Here is a 17,820-nt window from a genome sequence, read left to right on the forward strand (position 1 = left end):
CTCCTGACCTCGTGATCCGCCCGCCTGGGCCTCCCAAAGTGTTGGGATTACAGGTGTGAGCCACCACGCCCAGCCCCTTCTTTCTTATGGCTGAATAATATTTCATTGTATGCATATTCCACATTTAAGTTATCCATTCATCCATCAATGGATACTCCACAATTAATTTTTGACATTGTTGAAATTTCTTCCCTGAAGGCCGCCTCTGAACTCTGTGCTCTATTTCTTTTGGGAATCATTCGTTCATTGAACAAATATGGCAGGCCTGCTGTGCAACAGTCCCTGGTCTGGGATCTGTGAAAACTGGTCTGTCCCCAGGAACCAGGAGAATAAGGCCCCTCCATCCATACAGCAAGCATATTAGAGGAGACAAACAGAAGGAAATGAGTTAACAGGTAACAGTGTGTCTGTCAGAAAGGGTGTTAGGAAGAAAACTAAAGCAGGGCCAGAGAATGGGGAGGGAGTGATGAGGTATGAGGGACGGATTCTCTGGGGAGCTGGCCCTGAAGAAGAGACCCGAATGAAGGGGGAGGCAGGCACCAGGGGACCCTGACCATTCCTCTGTCTCAGAAGAGGCTGCATGTATGGGAGAGTTGCAGGCAGGTTTGTGGAGGATGCTGGAAGTGGCCACGCCAAGCAACCCAGGTGCCCCCAGGGCAGGCATCTCTGTCACCTCCTAACTGCTACAATTATGCCTGCCCTGTGCCCCTGGGAGAGGCCACCTGGTGTCTACTCCTTTCTAGGGAATGTTTTCATTTTCTACTATATGATGAATTGTTAAGAAAGTCTTCCTTGAGGCCGGGCACAGTGGCTCACACCTGTAATCCTACCACTTTTGGAGGCCAAGATGGGTGGATCACCTGAGATCAGGAGTTCGAGACCAGCCTGGCCAACATGGTGAAACCCTGTCTCTACTAAAAAATATAAAAATTAGCCAGGCATGGTGGTGTATTTTGTAAAAATTTTGTATTTTGTAAAAATACAAAAATTAGCCACGTGTGGTGGCATGCGCCTGTATTCCCAGCTATTCGGGAGGCGGAGGCAGGAGAATTGCTTGAACCCGAGAGGCAGAGGAGCTGAGATCGCACCACTGCACTCCACCCTGGGTGACAGAGTGAGACTGTATCTGCCTCCCCCCCCCCCAAAAAAAAAGTTGCCGGGCGCAGTGGCTCACGCCTGTAATCCCAGCACTTTGGGAGGCCGAGGCAGGCAGATCACGTGAGGTCAGGAGTTCGAGACCAGCCTGGTCAACATGGTGAAACCCTGTCTCTACTAAAAGTACAAAAATTAGCCGGACATGGTGGTGTGTACCTGTAGTCCCAGCTACTCGGGAGGCTGAGGCAGGAGAATCGCTTGAACCCGGGAGGTGGAGGTTGCAGTGAGCCGAGATCACACCACTGCACTCCAGCCTGGACGACAGAGCGAGACTCTGTCTCAAAAAAAAAAAAAAAAAAAAAAAGTCTTCCTTATTTACTAGAATAAAAAAGCTGCCTTCTTGAAGCTTTTCCTCTACAAGTGCATAAAATAAGAATCATCACTTTGTTATCTGACAGCTCTTCATCACTTTGTTATTTGACAGCTCTTCAAATATTAAAAGCAACTTCTCAATCCCCCAGTCTTCTGTTGGAGGAAAAATGCTCCCAGTTCCTTAAGTGTTAACAATAACACAATTTTCAGATCCTGTACCAACTGGTCACTCTCCTTTAGACAGGCACCAGTTAGACAATATTGCTTTTAAAATGTGACACCAGAAAGGGAGCCTGATATCCTAAATGTAATCAGCCTAGCCCAGCGTCCAGGGGCTCCTGCGAGTCCACAGTCTCCTACAGTCGGTGTGGCCTAAACCTGAATTTGGTTTTTAACCAGTTTGGGTACCCCCAGTTACTATGACTCTTGACTTGCAAAACTAACTTTAAAAAGAAAAGGGTAGGCCAGGCGCAGTGGCTCACGCCTGTAATCCCAGCACTTTGGGAGGCCGAGGCAGGCGGATCACGAGGTCAGGAGATTGAGACCATCCTGGCTAACACGGTGAAACCCCGTCTCTACTAAAAATACAAAAAATTAGCCAGGCATGGTGGTGGGCCCTGTAGCCACAGCTACTTGGGAGGCTGAGGCAGGAGAATGGCGTGAACCCAGGAGGTGAAGATTGCAGTCAGCGAAGATCGCGCCACTGCACTCCAGCCTGGGCGACAGAGCGAGACTCCATCTCAAAAAAAAAAAAAAAAAATAGAAAGGTGCTGCTGCTCCTTTGCATACAAGCGATGTATTCTCATTGTGGAAAATACACAGAAATGTTCAAAATACATTAAAACTGTTCAGAGATAATTCCAGTCAATTGTTTGCTCTGTTTTTTTCCCAGATGGTTCTCTTTGCATATCTTGATGTTGTGGAGAATATGGCATATGTATGATTTTGCATTCTTATTTTTTCACATTATCAACATAAACATTTCCCTTACAAGCATTATCTGTGTTTCTCACAAAATAAATACTTCAAAGATTTATTTACAAGGATGTTTGCTGTGACATTAGGATATTGAAAAATTACACACAAGCTGTATTCATTCATTCAACAATTTTTTCTTGAGCTTCTACTGTATGCCAGATACCACTCTCAGTGCTGGAAACATGACAGTAAGTAAAACTGATAAAAATCTGCATTGTCGTGGAGCTTGTGTTAGCAAGCTAATAGTTACATCCTAGTAGGTAATAGTTAAGTAGAATGCACCCACAGGTTGGAAATCGTGTTTTTGAAGAATATTTAATGGTATGAGCAGACAGTCACAATTTGCTAACTGAAAACATCATACAAAGTTGCACAATGCCAACATTTTTGTTTCCTGAAAAGCCTTTACGGAGCACACAGTCTTCCCACAGGCCTCTAATTCATTATACGGGGAGAAAGGAACCTTTATAATAACATCGGTCAGACACCACCTTAGCAAAATGACCAAGGTCAACAACACCAACAGTGGGACCATTTGACATCCTGGGTACCTGATGTGATATTCAGAGAAAAGATACAGACTCCTTCAAGTAGAATTTCCAGCCAGAAATGTTCAACCTGAATCTGACCATGAAAAAATAAGACAGATCTACACAAAGGCTCAGTCTCCAGCACTGGCTGTGACTCTCAGAGAACGTCAGGCCTGGGGAAATGGTCTCATTTCTCGGTAAGCAGGTCTGTGCAAGCCTGCCTCCAAAGTCCGAGGAAGCTAAGAGGTCAAAGAAAGAGGCTGACAAATTCAGTTTCTCCAAAAGAAACATTTAATAGGAACTCATGAGCCGAAGCCAGGGCTTACATGTGATAGGGAAAGGGTGACCCTGAAGGGATGTATAGGATAATTGAAGTATGATAACATCAAGACTGTTTTGACCTAAGGGCAGGAATTACAATAAGGCCTCTTACACAAGGAACAATAGATAAACTGGAAATCTTAGAGGCCTTCCCAGAACTGGGATTAATCAGAGGTCATCATGGCAGATCGGCATCAAAGATGGACTTGCTTTAGCCTCCACAGGTCTGGATTAGGGGAGACTAGAGACAAGAGAAGAAAATGCCATACTCCTTAACTAGAGTGGGGCAGGGACACTATTGGGACAATTGGGGAAATCTGATTATAGCTTAGAGGGTAATTTCATTGAACGGGCTGGGCATGATGGCTCACGCCTGTAATCCCAGCACTTTGGGAGGCCGAGGCGGGCAGATCACTTGAGGTCAGGAGTTCGAGACCAATCTGGCCAACATGGTGAAACCCCATCTCTACTAAAATACAGAATTAGCTGGGCGTGGTGGCGGGGTCCTGTAATCCCAGCTACTCAGGAGGCTGAGGCAGGAGAATCGTTTGAACCCGGAAGGTGGAGGTTGCAGTGAGCCGAGATTGCACCACTGCATTCCAGCCTGGGCAACAGAGTGAGATTCTGTCCTAAAAATAATAATAATAAATAAATAAATTGCATTGAATGAATGTTAAATAGCCCACTGGGAGTCATGGGTCAGCAATTAAGGCTCATAAGGTTAAAACAAAACAACAAAGAGTGTGTGTGTGTGTGTGTGTGTGTGTGTGTGTGTATGTAGACAGAAATAAAGAAACATGGCACAGTGTTTGTAGGGGCACTAACATCTAAAAAAGTATTTAGAAAGGCATTAAAAAAAAAAAAAGGACAGGAAGGGGCCAGGTGCGGTGGCTCACGGCTGTAATCCCAGCACTTTGGGAGGCCGAGGTGGGCGGATTGCCTGAGCTCAAGAGTTCAAGACCACCCTAGGCAACATGGTGAATCCCCGTCTCTACTAACATAGAAAAAATTAGCCGGGTGTGGTGGCATGCACCTGTAGTCCCAGCTACTCAGGAGGCTGAGGCACAAGAATCACTTGAGCCTGGGAGGCAGAGGTTGCAGTGAGCTGAGATCACACCATTGCACTCCAGCTTGGGCCACCGAATGAGACTCCATCTCAAAAAAAAAAAAAAAAAAAAAAAGACAGGAAGGAAATGTGCCAAACCATGAATAAGAATGCATGAATGTATTCTTTGTAGAATCAGGGACTGGCACGGTGGCTTACACGTATAATCCAGCACTTTGGGAGGCTGAGGCTGGAGGATCGGTCAAGCCTAGGAGTTTGAGACCAGCCTGGGCAACGTAGTGAGATTCCATCTCTACAAAAAATTTTTCGAAAATAGCCGGGCATGGTGGCTTGCACCTGTAGTCCCAGCTACTTGGGAGGCCAAGGTAGGAATATCACCTGAGTCTGAGAGGTTAAGGCTGCAGTGAGCTGTGATTACACCACTACACTCCCGCCTGGGTAACAGAGCCTCAAATAAAACAAAACAAAACAAGAATACATTATTTGTAGAATCAGAAAAAAAAAACCTATTTAAAAATCTTACAATTTATTTTTTTCTCTGTCACCCAGGCTGGAGTGCAGTGGCATGATCATGGCTCACTGCAACCTCAAACTCCTGCACTCAAGGGATCCTCCCACCTCAGCCTCTTGAGCATCTGGGACTATAGGCACATACTACCACGTCTGGCTACTTTTTATTTTTATTTATTTATTTATTTTTGAGACGGAGTCTTGCTTTGTCACCCACGCTGGAGTGCAGTGGTGCGATCTCAGCTCACTGTAACCTCTGCCTCCCGGGTTCAAGCGATTCTCCTGCCTTAGCCTCCCGAGTAGCTGGGACGACAGGCACGTGCCACCACACCCGGGTACTTTTTGTATTTTTAGTAGAGACAGGGTTTCACCATGTTGGTCAGGCTGGTCTCAAACTCCTGACCTTGCGATCTGCCCACCTCAACCTCCCAAAGTGCTGGGATTAAAGGTGTGAGCCACCGTGCCTGGCTATTTTTATTTTTAGTACAGATAGGGTTTTGTTATGTTGCCTAGGCTGGCCTCAAACTCCTGGCCTCAAGTGATCCTCCAGCCTTGGTCTCCCAAAGTTCTGGGATTACAGGTGTGAGCCGCCAAGCTCAGCCTAAAATAGTCTTCATGACTCTCTGTTTTATAGATGTATCATGATTTACATTGTAGGCAATAGGGAACCAAAAAAAATAAATAAATAAAGCAGGATGGAATAGCCTTATCGCACTTTAGGGAGATGAATCTTAGAGGTGAGTATGGGACCCATTAGACTGAGGGGGACCAAAGACAGGAGCTATTGTTAGAGGCATAAAGCGAGCAGGCTGCTGAGTGGGGTGGAGTTCAGTGAAATGTATGGAGACCATTGTTTTGGAGTAAGATCCTGCACTAGGCCCCAGTGGACCAGAGCAAACCAGAATGGAATCACTCATGCTAGGTACCACATTGCCCAACTGAACTTTGAAACAGGCCAGTTTACCAAAAAACAGGAAATTCACAGCAACCAATCAGAAGGGTCCCTGTTTTCCTGAGCCGGCTTGACAAGAAAGTCCTCTTTGTTTTAACCCTATAAGGAAAGTAATTTAAAATGACCCACCCCCTTTTTGTTCTCTATTTTTCTTTCCTCAGCCCTTTTCAACAAAACCAATCTCCTCCGCTCCTCTCATTGGAGTGCGTTTTCTAAATCCTTAGATGATATGCTGGCCACTCATGAACCACTAATAAAAACCAATTTGAGGATGGCACAGTGGCTCACACCCGTAATCCCAACACTTTGGGAGGCCAAGGCGGGTGGGTGGATCACCTGAGGTCAGAGACCAACCTGACCAACATGGTGAAACTCCGTCTCTACTAAAAATACAAAATTAGCTGGGCACAGTGGCTCATGCCTGTAATCCCAGCACTTTGGGAGGTCGAGGTGGGTGGATCACTTGTGGCCAGGAGTTTGAGACCAGCCTGGGCAACATAGTGAAACCCCGTCTCTACTAAAAATACAAAAATTAGCCAGGCATGGTGATGCGTGCCTGTAATCCCAGCTCCTTGGGAGGCTGAGGCAGGAGAATCGCTTAAACCCAGGAGGTAGAGGTTGCAGTGAACCGAAATTGCACCACTGCACTCCAGCCTAGGCAACAGAGCAAGACTCTGTCTCAATAAAACATTTTTTAAAATCTTTATTTATTTATTTATTTATTTATTTATTTATTTATTTATTTTTGAGACGGAGTTTCACTCTTGTTGCCCAGGCTGTAGTGCAATGGCGTGATCTCAGCTCACTGCAACCTCTGCTTCCCGGGTTCAAGCTATTCTCCTGCTTCAGCCTCCCAAGTAGCTGAGACTACAGGTGTTCACCACCATGCCCAGCGAAGTTTGTATTTTTAGTAGAGACAGGGTTTCACCATGCTGGCCAGGCTGGTCTTGAACTCCTGACCTCAAGGGATCCACCTGCCTCTGCCTCCCAAAGTGTTGGGATTACAGGCGTGAGCCACTGTGCCCAGCTGAATTTGATTTTTAAACTAAACTAAATGTGCTGAAATTTGTTTAACAGTGGGTAGAGAGGCTGCAGATGTCTAAAATCACATTGTTGAAATGGTGACTTGAGCAGATGTGGCGGGGGAGAGAGCTGGAAACAGGCTGGGTGGCTACGGCCATTCTCCGTGCCATCTTACTGGGCAGCTGAGCAGAGGTGGGGGTGGGACAGCCGCCAACAGCTGTCTCTTCATAAGAGTCTACTTTGCCATAGGTGAGGTCTGGAGAGAAAGGGGCAGGGCTGGTCTGACAGTGCTGGTGCCTTCCCAGCAGGGTGACTTGCCCTGGAGCAGGCAGCAGAGCCGGGTGGGAGTGGATGGTCCCTTTACACCAGGGTCCCCTGCCATAGTTTTGTCTTCTTTGCTGCAAGGATCATGGAGATCTTCTCAGAGTTATGTATGAAAAAGCCTTCCTCTCTGCTTCTTCATATCTGCTCAGATAGCTCTACCTTCTTAGAGCTTCTGCTGTCCTGGAGCTTTGGCTCTAGGTGGCCCACCCGGTCCTGCTGGTCAAGTTCCCTATTCAATTTTCTTACCTTCGCTCTCCTGCTAACTGGCTCAACCTTTTCATACGTCTTAAAGTTCTAGGAGAATCTGCCCGGTGCGGTGGCTCATGCCTGTAATCCCAGCACTTTGGGAGGCCAAGGCGGTTGGATCATGAGGTCAAGAGATCGAGACCATCCTGGGCAACAAGGTGAAACCCCGTCTCTACTGAAAATACAAAAATTAGCTGGGTGTGGTAGCACGTGCCTGCAGTCCCAGCTACTCGGGAGGCTGAGGCAGGAGAATAGCTTGAACCCGGGAGGCAGAGGTTGCAGTGAACCGAGATCTCACCATTGCACTCCAGCCTGGAGGCAGAGCAAGACTCCACCTCAGAAAAAAAAAAAAGAATCAGTGGCTGGCCACCCTGCGAGTTGAGGTCTCAACACAGAGTAGTGAAGAGGGGAGGGTCAAAGAGCGGGCACTGGACATGGGGAGCAGGGGTTAATATGCATGCCCACGGTGCAGGGTCAGAGGTCAGGAGGGGTGAAGTGAAGGTGGCACCAGACAGTTCTGTCCTGTCACCCGGGCCTAGGACCAGTGTGGTGGCTGCAGCTGATCTCCTGCTGCTTCTCCCGTCCACCTTCACTTCCTAGCACAGATTCCAAAAGCCTGGCCACCCTGCCGCTCCTCACTCAGAGTACAGCAGAGGCCAGGGCTCACTGAGCCAGTCATAGCCTCACAGGGTCCACTAGGACCCCGGGCTCCTCCGAAGCTCTGTCCCAGGCTGTCCTACCCAGGTCCTAGGTCCTACCCAGGCTTTACCACAGGTCCCACTCCAAGCCCCACCTCAGGCCCCACCCATGCCCCACTCCGGGACTTGTCCAGCCTGCACCCAGGCTCCACCACAGGCCTGGCCCCAGACTGTCACAAAAACAATACCTATTTATTGTAAAACATAAAAATATGTAAGACCGGCTAGGCACGGTGGCTCACGCCTATAATCCCAGCACTTCAGAAGGCTGAGGCGGGTGGATCACCTGAGGTGAGGAGTTCGAGACCAGCCTGGCTAACATGGTAAAACCCTGTTTCTACTCAAAATACAAAAAATTAGCCAGGCGTGGTGGCGTGTGCTTGTAATCCCAGCTACTTGGGAAGCTGAGGCGGGAGAATCGCTTGAACCTGGGAGGTGGAGGTTGCAGTGAGCCAAGATTGCGCCATTGCACTCCAGCTTGGGCAACAAGAGGGAAACTCCATCTCAAAAAAAAAAAAAAAAAAAAAAGGTAAGACCAGGTGCTGTGGCTCATGCCTGTAATCTCAGTACTTTGGGAGGCTGACATGGGTTAGCCCAGGAGTTCAAGACCAGCCTGGATAACATAGCAAGACGCCATTTCTACAAAAAATTAAAAATTAGCCAGCACAGGCATGGTGGCATATGCCTGTGGCCCCAGCCACTCAGGAGGAGGAGGAGCTACTCAGGAGGCCCCAGCTACTCAGGAGGATTGCTTGAGCCCAGGAGGTCATCTGCCATGAGTTGTGACTGCACCACTGCCTGGGCAACAGAGTGAGACCTTGTCTCTTAAAAACAAAACGAAAAGCTAAAGTAAAGAGAATTAAATAAAATTTACTGTAATCCTGTCTCCCAGAAAAAAAAAACTACTACTTTTAGCGTATTGATATTCTTCTGCTATTCCGCATACAACATTCCAGCAGCACTGGCCCCCACTGCATGTGTTTATACAGATGGAACTGGGTCAGCTCCATCATCCGTGCTCCCTCCACCCAGGGTCACCACGCCACTTCCCCCTGGCTCCTTGGCATTCTTGGGGAGCTTGCAGGAGCTACATCAGCCTGACAGGCACAGTCTTGGGAAGGACCCTCCACACTTCTCTCTCTGCCTCTGTCTCCCAGTTGCCCATGACCAGCAGGCCCCTGGCTGTGGCCCCAGCTGACATGTCCTTGCCATGGGCACCATATTCAGATACTTCCGAGTTTCTTTTTTTTGAGATGGAGTCTTGCTCTGTCACCCAGGCTGGAGTGCAATGGCACAGTCTAGGCTCACTGCTACCTCCACCTCCCGGGTTCAAGTGATTCTCCTGCCTCAGACTCCTGAGTAGCTGGGACTACAGGCGTGTGCCACACACCTGGCTAATTTTTGTATTTTTAGTAGAGACGAGGTTTCACCATGTTGGCCAGGCTGGTCTCAAACCCCTGACCTCGTGATCCACCCGCCTCGGCCTCCCAAAGTGCTGGGATTACAGGCGTGAGCCACCGCGCCGAGTTTCTGAACCCCAAGTCAGGCAAGGTGCCGACATCTACAAAGTGAGGACAAAAATCAGCTATGCCCCAAACTCTGCTGGCTGGTCACAGGAGGGATAAATTTCAACCCATCCTCCTCTAGCTGCCTTTGGGCCCTTCTAGCCACTGGGCTCCTATGCCCAAGACCTGACACGGGTCTGCACCCCAGAACTTCCTGTGGGCCAGCAGCTCTCATGGGCTAAGTTGGTGCAGGTGGGCAGGGAGGAGAGATGGGGTAGTGTCCAGAGGAACTCAGTCCCCCAAAACTCCCAACACACATGCATAATGCTCTAACAGAGGTGAGATTCTAAGGTGGAAGTTGTGTTGCCTATTTTCCATTTAACATTTGTATTATTTTTCAAGTGTCTCCTTCCAAGCCCTGTTAACCCCCACCCATGTCCATACCCAGACACCAGCAGCCCAGGGTTGTGTAGGCCCTGCTGCCTAGTTTCAGTTGATCTTCCTGATCCCTGACCTCGGGTGGACCCTGGGTGCTGGCAGGTTGGACTGATTCCTTCCCAGTCAATGCACCGTGTGCTTCCAGACACAGACCACAATTTCTCACCTCCTTGGCTCACTCTTCACAGATGACCTTCCTCCTGAGTCCACTGAGCCCATAAAAGTGATGGGAGGGAGGCTCAACAGGTGCCTCTTCCCGGGACCCCACGCAGCTGCCTCTGGCCTGGGCTCAGCCCGCTCTGGTGCTCCTCCCTACTCCAGGACCCTGATCTTCTGTACCCACTACTGAGCCACATCCAAGCACTTTGCAACACCCAATCACTGCTGCCCTTGTCCCAGCCCCTGCCAGCCCTCTCTTTTTGCTCTCTCTTTTTTTTTTTTAATTTTTATTTTTTGAGACAGGGTCTCTTTGTAGCCCAGGCTGGAGTGCAGTGGTGTGAACACAGAGCCCTCTGAAGCCTCAATCTCCCTGGCTGAAGTGATCCTACCACCTCAGCCTCTGAAATAGTTGGGGTTACAGATACGTGCCACCATGCCCAGCTAATTTTTGTACTTTTTGTGGAGACGGGGTCTCCCTGTGTGCCTAGGCTGGTCTCAAACTCCTGGGCTCAAGTGATCCTCCCATCTCTGCCTCCCAGAGCGCTGGGATTACAGGGGTGAACCACTACCATCAGCCTCTTTTTGCTCTTAATAATAGCCTATTCGAGCTGTAAATTCACATTTATATAATTCACCTGGGGTGGGCTTGGTGGCTCACGCCTGTAATTCCAGCACTTTCGGAGGCTGAGGTGGGCAAATCACGAGGTCAAGAGTTCAAGACCAGCCTGGCCAACATGGTTAAACCCCGTCTCTACTAAGAATACAAAAATTAGCCAGGCGTGGTGGCACACGCCTGTAATCCCAGCTACTTGGGAGGCTGAGGCAGGAGAACCACTTGAACCCGGAAGGTGGAGGTTGCAGTGAGCCGAGATTGCACCACTGCCCTCCAGCCTGAGCGACAGAGCAAGATGCCATCTCAAAAAAAAAAAAAAAAAAATTCACCTATAAAAAGTATACAATTCAACAGTGTTATGTATATGAACATAATCAATTTTAGAGCATTTTTATCACTGTCAGAAGAGATCCTATATCCATTAGAAGTCATTCTGCATTACCTCCTCCCCAGCCCCTGGCAACCAATAATCTATTTTTTGTTCCTATGGTTTGCTTATTCTGGACATTTAATATATATGGAATAATAAAATATGTGATCTTTTGTATCTGGCTTCTTTCACTGAGCATAAATGCTTTCATGGTTTATTCATGTTGTAGCATGTATTAGCGCTTCACTCCTTTTCATTGCTGAATAATATTCCATCATAGGGATACACCACATTCTGTTTATCTGTTCATGAGTTGATGGACATTTTGGTTATTTCAGCTTTTTGGCTACTATGAATAATGCTGCTATGAACATTCATGTATAAGTCTCTGTGTGGACATGCTTTCACTTCTCTGGGTACATACTTGTAAGTGGAATTAATGGGTTTAATGGTAACTCTATGTTTAAACTTGGAGAAACTACCAGATGACCTTCCTGTTCTCCAAAGCAGCTGTACTATTTGACTTTCCCACCAGCAGTGTATGAGGTTCCAGCTTCTCTACATCCTGTGTCTTTTTATTAGTCATTCTAGTAGGTGTGACGTGGCATCTCATTGTGGTTTTCGTTGGCATTTCCCTAATGATTCATGATGTTGAGAATCTTTTCACGTACTTACTGCCATTTGTATATCTTCCTTGGAGAAATGACTCTTCAGGTCCTTTATCTGTTCTTAAATTGGATTTCTTTTCAAGAACATGAGGGTCTCCCTGTGTTGCCCAGGCTGGTGTCTAACACCTGGGCTCAAGTGATCCTCTTGCCTCAGCCTCCTGAGTAGCTGGGACTAGAGGCACATGCCACTGCTCCCAACTTGGAATTCTTTGTATATTCTAGACACAAGTCCCTTATCAGATATATATTTTGTAAACATTTTCTCCTATTCTGTGGATTGTCCTTTCACTTTATTTTTTTTCCTTTTTTTTTTTTTTTTTGAGATGGAGTCTTGCTCTGTCGCCCAGGCTGGAGTGCAGTGGCATGAATTACAGGTGCCTGCCACCATGCCTGCTAATTTTTGTATTTTTAATACAGACGGGGTCTCACCATGGTCAGGCTGGTCTCGAACTCCTGACCTCGTGATCTGCCCACCTCAGCCTCCCAAAGTGCTAGGATTACAGGCGTGAGCCACTGCACCCAGCCTATGTCTGGACTTTCAATTCTATTCCATTGATTTATGTATCTCTTCTTATGCCAGTACCTCACTGATCTGATTACTGTAGCTTTGTAGTAAGTTAAAATTGGGGCCCAGTTTCCATGGCTCATACATATAATCCCAATGCTATAGGAGACTGAGGACTGAGGATCCCTTGAGGCCAAGAGTTCAAGACCAGCCTGGGCAACTCATCGAGATCCTGTCTATACAAAAGAATTTTTTTTTTTTTTGAGATGGAGTTTTGCTCTTGTTGCCCAGGCTGGATTGCAGTGGTATGATCTTGGCTCACTGCAACCACTGCCTCCTGGGTTCAAGCGATTCTCCTTCCTCAACTTCCTGAGTAGCTGGAATTATAGGCTCCTGCCACCATGCCTGGCTAATTTTTGTATTTTTAGTAGAGACAGGCTTTTGCCATGTTGGCCAGGCTGGCCTCGAACTCCTGAACTCAGGTGATCTGCCAGCCTCGGCCTCCCAAAGTGCTGGGATTACAGGTGTGAGCCACTACACCTAGCCAAAAAATATTTTTTGTTAATTAGCTGGGCTTGGTGGCATGCACCTGTAGCCCTAGCTATTCAGGAGGCTGAGATGGGAGGATTGCTTTAGCTCAGGAGTTTGAGGTTGCAGTGAGCTGTAATTGCACCACTGCACTCCAGCTTGAGAGAGAGATCCTGTCTGTAAAAACAAAACAAACAAGGAAAGGAGAGAGGAAAGGAGAAAGGAAAGGAGAGAGGAAAGGAGAAAGGAAAGGGGAAAGGAAAGGGGAGGGGAGGGAAGAGTAAGGGAGGGGAAGGTAGGAGAGGGGAGGGGAGGGCTTCGGAAGGGGAAGGGAAAGGAAAGGATGGGAAAGGAGGGGAGGGGAAGGGAGGGGAGGGGAGGGGAAGGAAGGGGAGGGAAGGGAAGGGAATTGGGAAGTGTGAGTTTTCCAACTTTGCTGTCTTTTTTTCAAGGTGGTTTTGGCTATTCTGGGTCACTTGAATTTTTTTTATAACTTTATGTCTAATTGACAAATAATAATTGTATATCATTATAGGGTAAAAGGTATTATTATATGTATACACTGTGGAATGATTAAATCAAGTTAACTAGATCAGGAACAGTGGCTCATGCCTGTAATCCCAGAACTTTGGGAGGCCAAAGCAGGCGAATCACTTGAGTCCAGGAGTTTGAGACCAGCCTGGCTAACATGGCAAAACTCCGTCACTACTAAAAATACAAAAATTAGCCGGGCACTATGGCTGACACCTGTAATCCTAGCGCTTTGAGAGGCAGAGGTGGGTGGATCATCTGAGGTCAGGAGTTCAAGACCAGTCCAGCCAACATGGCGAAACCCCATCTGTACTAAAAATACAAAAATTGGCCAGACGTGGTGGCTCACACCTGTAATCCCAGCACTTTGGGAGGCCGAGGTGGGTGGATCACCTGAGGTCAGGAGTTCGAGACTAACCTGACCAATATGGTGAAACCCTGTCTCTACTAAAAATGCAAAAATTAGCTGGGCATGGTGGTGGGTGCCATGGTGGTGGGTAGTCCCAGCTACTCCAGAGACTGAGACAGGAGAATTGCTTGAATCCGGGAGGTGGAGGTTGCAGCAAGCCAAGATCGTGCCACTGCACTCCAGCCTAGGCAACAGGGTGAGATTCCTTCTCAAAAAAAAAAAAAAAAAATTAGCTGGGCGTGGTGGCACATGGCTGTAGTCTTAGCTACTCAGGAGGCTGAGGCAGGAGAATGGCTTGAACCCTGGAGGCAGAGATTGCAGTGAGCTGAGATTGCGCCACTGCACTCCAGCCTGGGTAACAGAGCGAGACTGTGTCTCAAAAAAAAAAAAAAAAAAAAAAAACACAAAAATTAGTCAGCTCAGGTGGCTGAGACATAAGAATCTCTTGAACCTGGGAAGTGGAGGCCGCAGTGAGCTTCTGTATGATTGCACCCCTGTACTCCAGCCTGGGTGACAGAACTAGTCTCTGTCTCAAAAAAAAAAAAAAAAAAAAGAAAAAAAAAGTTAACTTATGTATCTATCTATCTGTCACCTCATATACTTATTTCTTTGTGGAAAGAACATCTAAGATGGACTCTTTAAGCAATTTTGGAATATACAATCCATTATTATTAAATATAGTCACCATGCTGTGCAGTAAATCACTAGAACTTATTTCTCCTAACTGAAACTTTGCATGTACCCTTAGACCAACCCTTTCCCCATCCACCACCTCCTGCCTCCTCCTGCCTCCTCCTACATCTGGTAACCACCATTCTACTCTCTACTTCTATAATTCTGTTTTTTTGTGATGGAGTCTCACTCTGTTGCCCAGGCTGGAGTGCAGTGGCACAATCTCGACTCACTGCAAACTCCACCTCCTGGGTTCAAGCGATTCTCCTGCCTTAGCCTCCTCAGTAGCTGGGACTACAGGAGTGTGCCACCATGCCTGGCTAATTTTTGTATTTTTAGTAGAGACGGGGTTTCACTATGTTGGCCAGGCTGGTCTTGAACTCCTGACCTTAAGTGATCCACCTGCCTCAGCCTCCTAAAGTGCTGGGATTACAGGTGTGAGCCACCATGCCCAGCCAGTATCCTGAAAACTTTAAACTTTACTAAATTTGTTTAGCAGTTCTAACAGGTTTTTTCAAAGTCTTTGGGGTATTCATGTTATTGGCAAATAAAGACACGTTCAATTCTTCCTTTCTATTTCGATAGCTTTTACTTCTTTTTTCTTGCCTAATTGCTCTGGTAGGACTTGCAGTATTATATTGAATAGAAGTGGTGAGAGTGGGCTGGGCGCAGTGGCTCACACTTGTAATCCCAGCACTTTGGGAGGCCGAGGCAGGCGGATCACCTGAGGTCAGGGGTTGGAGACCAGCCTAACCAACATGGAAAAACCCAGTCTCTACTAAAAATACAAAATTAGCCAGGGTGTGGTGGCGCATGCCTGTAATCCCAGCTACTCGGGAGGCTGAGGCAGGAGAATCGCTTGAACCTGGGAGGTGAACGTCATGGTGAGCCGAGACTGAGATCGCACCATTGCACTCCAGCCTGTGCAACAAGAGGGAAAATCTGTCTCAAAAAAAAAAAAAAAAAAGAAGTGAGAGTGGGCATCCTTGTCTTTTTCCTGATCTTAGAGGACAAGCTTTCAACTTTTCACTGTTGAATATGATTTTAGCTGGTATGGGCTTGTGTTATATGGCCTTTATTGTGTTGAGGAACATTACCTCTATATCTAATTTGTTGGGAGTTTTTATCATAAAAGGAGGTTGAGTTTTGTCAAATTTTGAACTTTCCTTCTTTCTTTCTTTCTTTTTTTTTTTTTTCTCTCTCTCTTTCTCTTTTTCTTTCTTTTTTGATGGGGTCTCGCTCTGTTTCCTAGGCTGGAGTGCAGTGGCACGATCTCCAACCTCCGCCTCCTGGGTTCAAGCAATTCTTCTGCCTGAGCCTCCTGAGTACCTCGGACTACAGGCATGTGTCACCACACCCGGCTAATTTTTGTATTTTTAGTAGAGATGGGGTTTCACCATATTGGCCAGGCTGGTCTCAAACTCCTGACCTTGTGATCCACCTGCCTCAGCCTCCCAAAGTGCTGGGATTACAGGCGTGAGCCACTGTGCTTGGCTGAAACCTTGAATTTTCATACGAATTTTAGGGTCAGCTTGTCAATTTCCACAAAAAAAAAATCTGAGATTTTGGTAGGGATTGTGTTGACTCTGTAGATCAATTTGGGGAGTAATGTCATCTTATTTATATTAAGTCTTCCAATCCATGGACATGGGATATCTTGCCATTTATTTAGATTTTTTTATTTCTTCAACAATAGTTCATAGTTTTCAGAGTGTAAGTTTTGCACTTTTTGGATAAACTTATTCCTAAGCATTTTATTCATTTTGATGCTATTAAAAATGGAATGTTGGCTGGGCACGGTGGCTCACACCTGTAATCCCAGCACTTTGGGAGTCTCAGGTGGGCAGATCACAAGGTTAAGAGATAGAGATCATCCTGGCCAATATGGTAAAACCCTGTCTCTACTAAAAATACAAAAATTAGCTGGGTGTGGTGGCACGCGCCTGTAGTCCCAGCTACTTGGGAGGCTGAGGCAGGAGAATTGCTTGAACCCAGGAGGAGGAGATTGCAGTGAGCTGAGATCGCACCATTGCACTCTAGCCTGAAGACACAGCAAGACTCCATTTCAAAAATAAATAAATAAAAATAAAAATGGAATGTTTTCTTTTCTTTTCTTTCTTTTTTTTTTTTTTTTTGAGACAGTGTCTCCCTTTGTCACCCAGTGTGGAGTACAGTGGTGTGATCTCAGCCCCCCGTAGCCTCGACCTCCCAGATTCAAGTGATCCTCCCACCTCAGCCTCCCAAGTAGCTGGGACTACAGGCACAGACCACCACACCTGGCATTTTTTTTGTGTTTTTGGTAGAGATGAGGGTTCACCATGTTGCCCAGACTGGTCTTGAACTCCTGACCTCAGGTGATCCGCCCACCTCAGCCTCTCAAAGTGCTGGTGATGCAGGATTATTTGGTGCTGTTTCATCAGCCAGAGACCTCTGTGGCTGGCAACCCCCTTCACAGGGCTTTGCTTGGCTCCAGGCTTGCATCTGGAGGTACCCCACCCATGCAGCCCAGAGGCTGCCCTTGGCTTGCACTCAGCCCACTGGTGGGCCAGGGGTGCTGTGACCTGCTTCTGCCTTGGGCACCAGTGCCTGGACAAGGGGAACGCAGTGGCACCTGAGAAAATCAAGATGCCAGCGACCCCGAAGCCCACCACAGGAGGTGTTACAGCGTGCTACAGCTTTGGCTTGGGGAGCCCCAAGGTCTAGGATCCCAGAAGGGTCGTAGCTCTTCTCTTCTTCCCATCGCCCACAGCATTTCGAACAGGGGGATTGGGGGCATGTTTAAGACAGTTTGTGTTACAGCTCATTGAGTCCCGCTGCTCCACTCTGGCCCATGGCTCCAGGGCTGGCCTGGCCTCGCTGTGGCTTCCTGTCACGTGGGGCATCTGCCTGGAGCCAGTGGAGGGCAGAGGGCAACAGTGTTAGCGCAGCTCCTTTGGCACCCGCCATTCAGTAGGTCCTGAGTTCTTGTCCTGCAACCAAGAAGAATGACGTTACGTGGACAACCAGAGGGTGAGAAGGGCAGAGAAGAGTTTTATTGAGCGATGGAACAGCTCTCAGCTGAGAGGGGACTTGGGGAGGGTGGTCCCCCACCCACAAGTGTGGCTGAGTCTGGGGCTTATGGGCTCATAATGGGGGATTGCATGCTGATTGGTTTGTGAGTATGCAAAAAAGGCTAAAAAAAAGGCACTACTCAAAGATGGACATGACTGTAAAAAAAAAAAAAAAAACAACTAGGAAAGGGTAGGTATATGTAAAATAGGTGAAGGGTGGGGATGAATCAGGAAAGTGCACCAAATGGGAACAGAGG

This window comes from Pongo pygmaeus, chromosome 6, assembly GCF_028885625.2.
Source record: "Pongo pygmaeus isolate AG05252 chromosome 6, NHGRI_mPonPyg2-v2.0_pri, whole genome shotgun sequence".
Taxonomy (NCBI): Eukaryota; Metazoa; Chordata; class Mammalia; order Primates; family Hominidae; genus Pongo; species Pongo pygmaeus.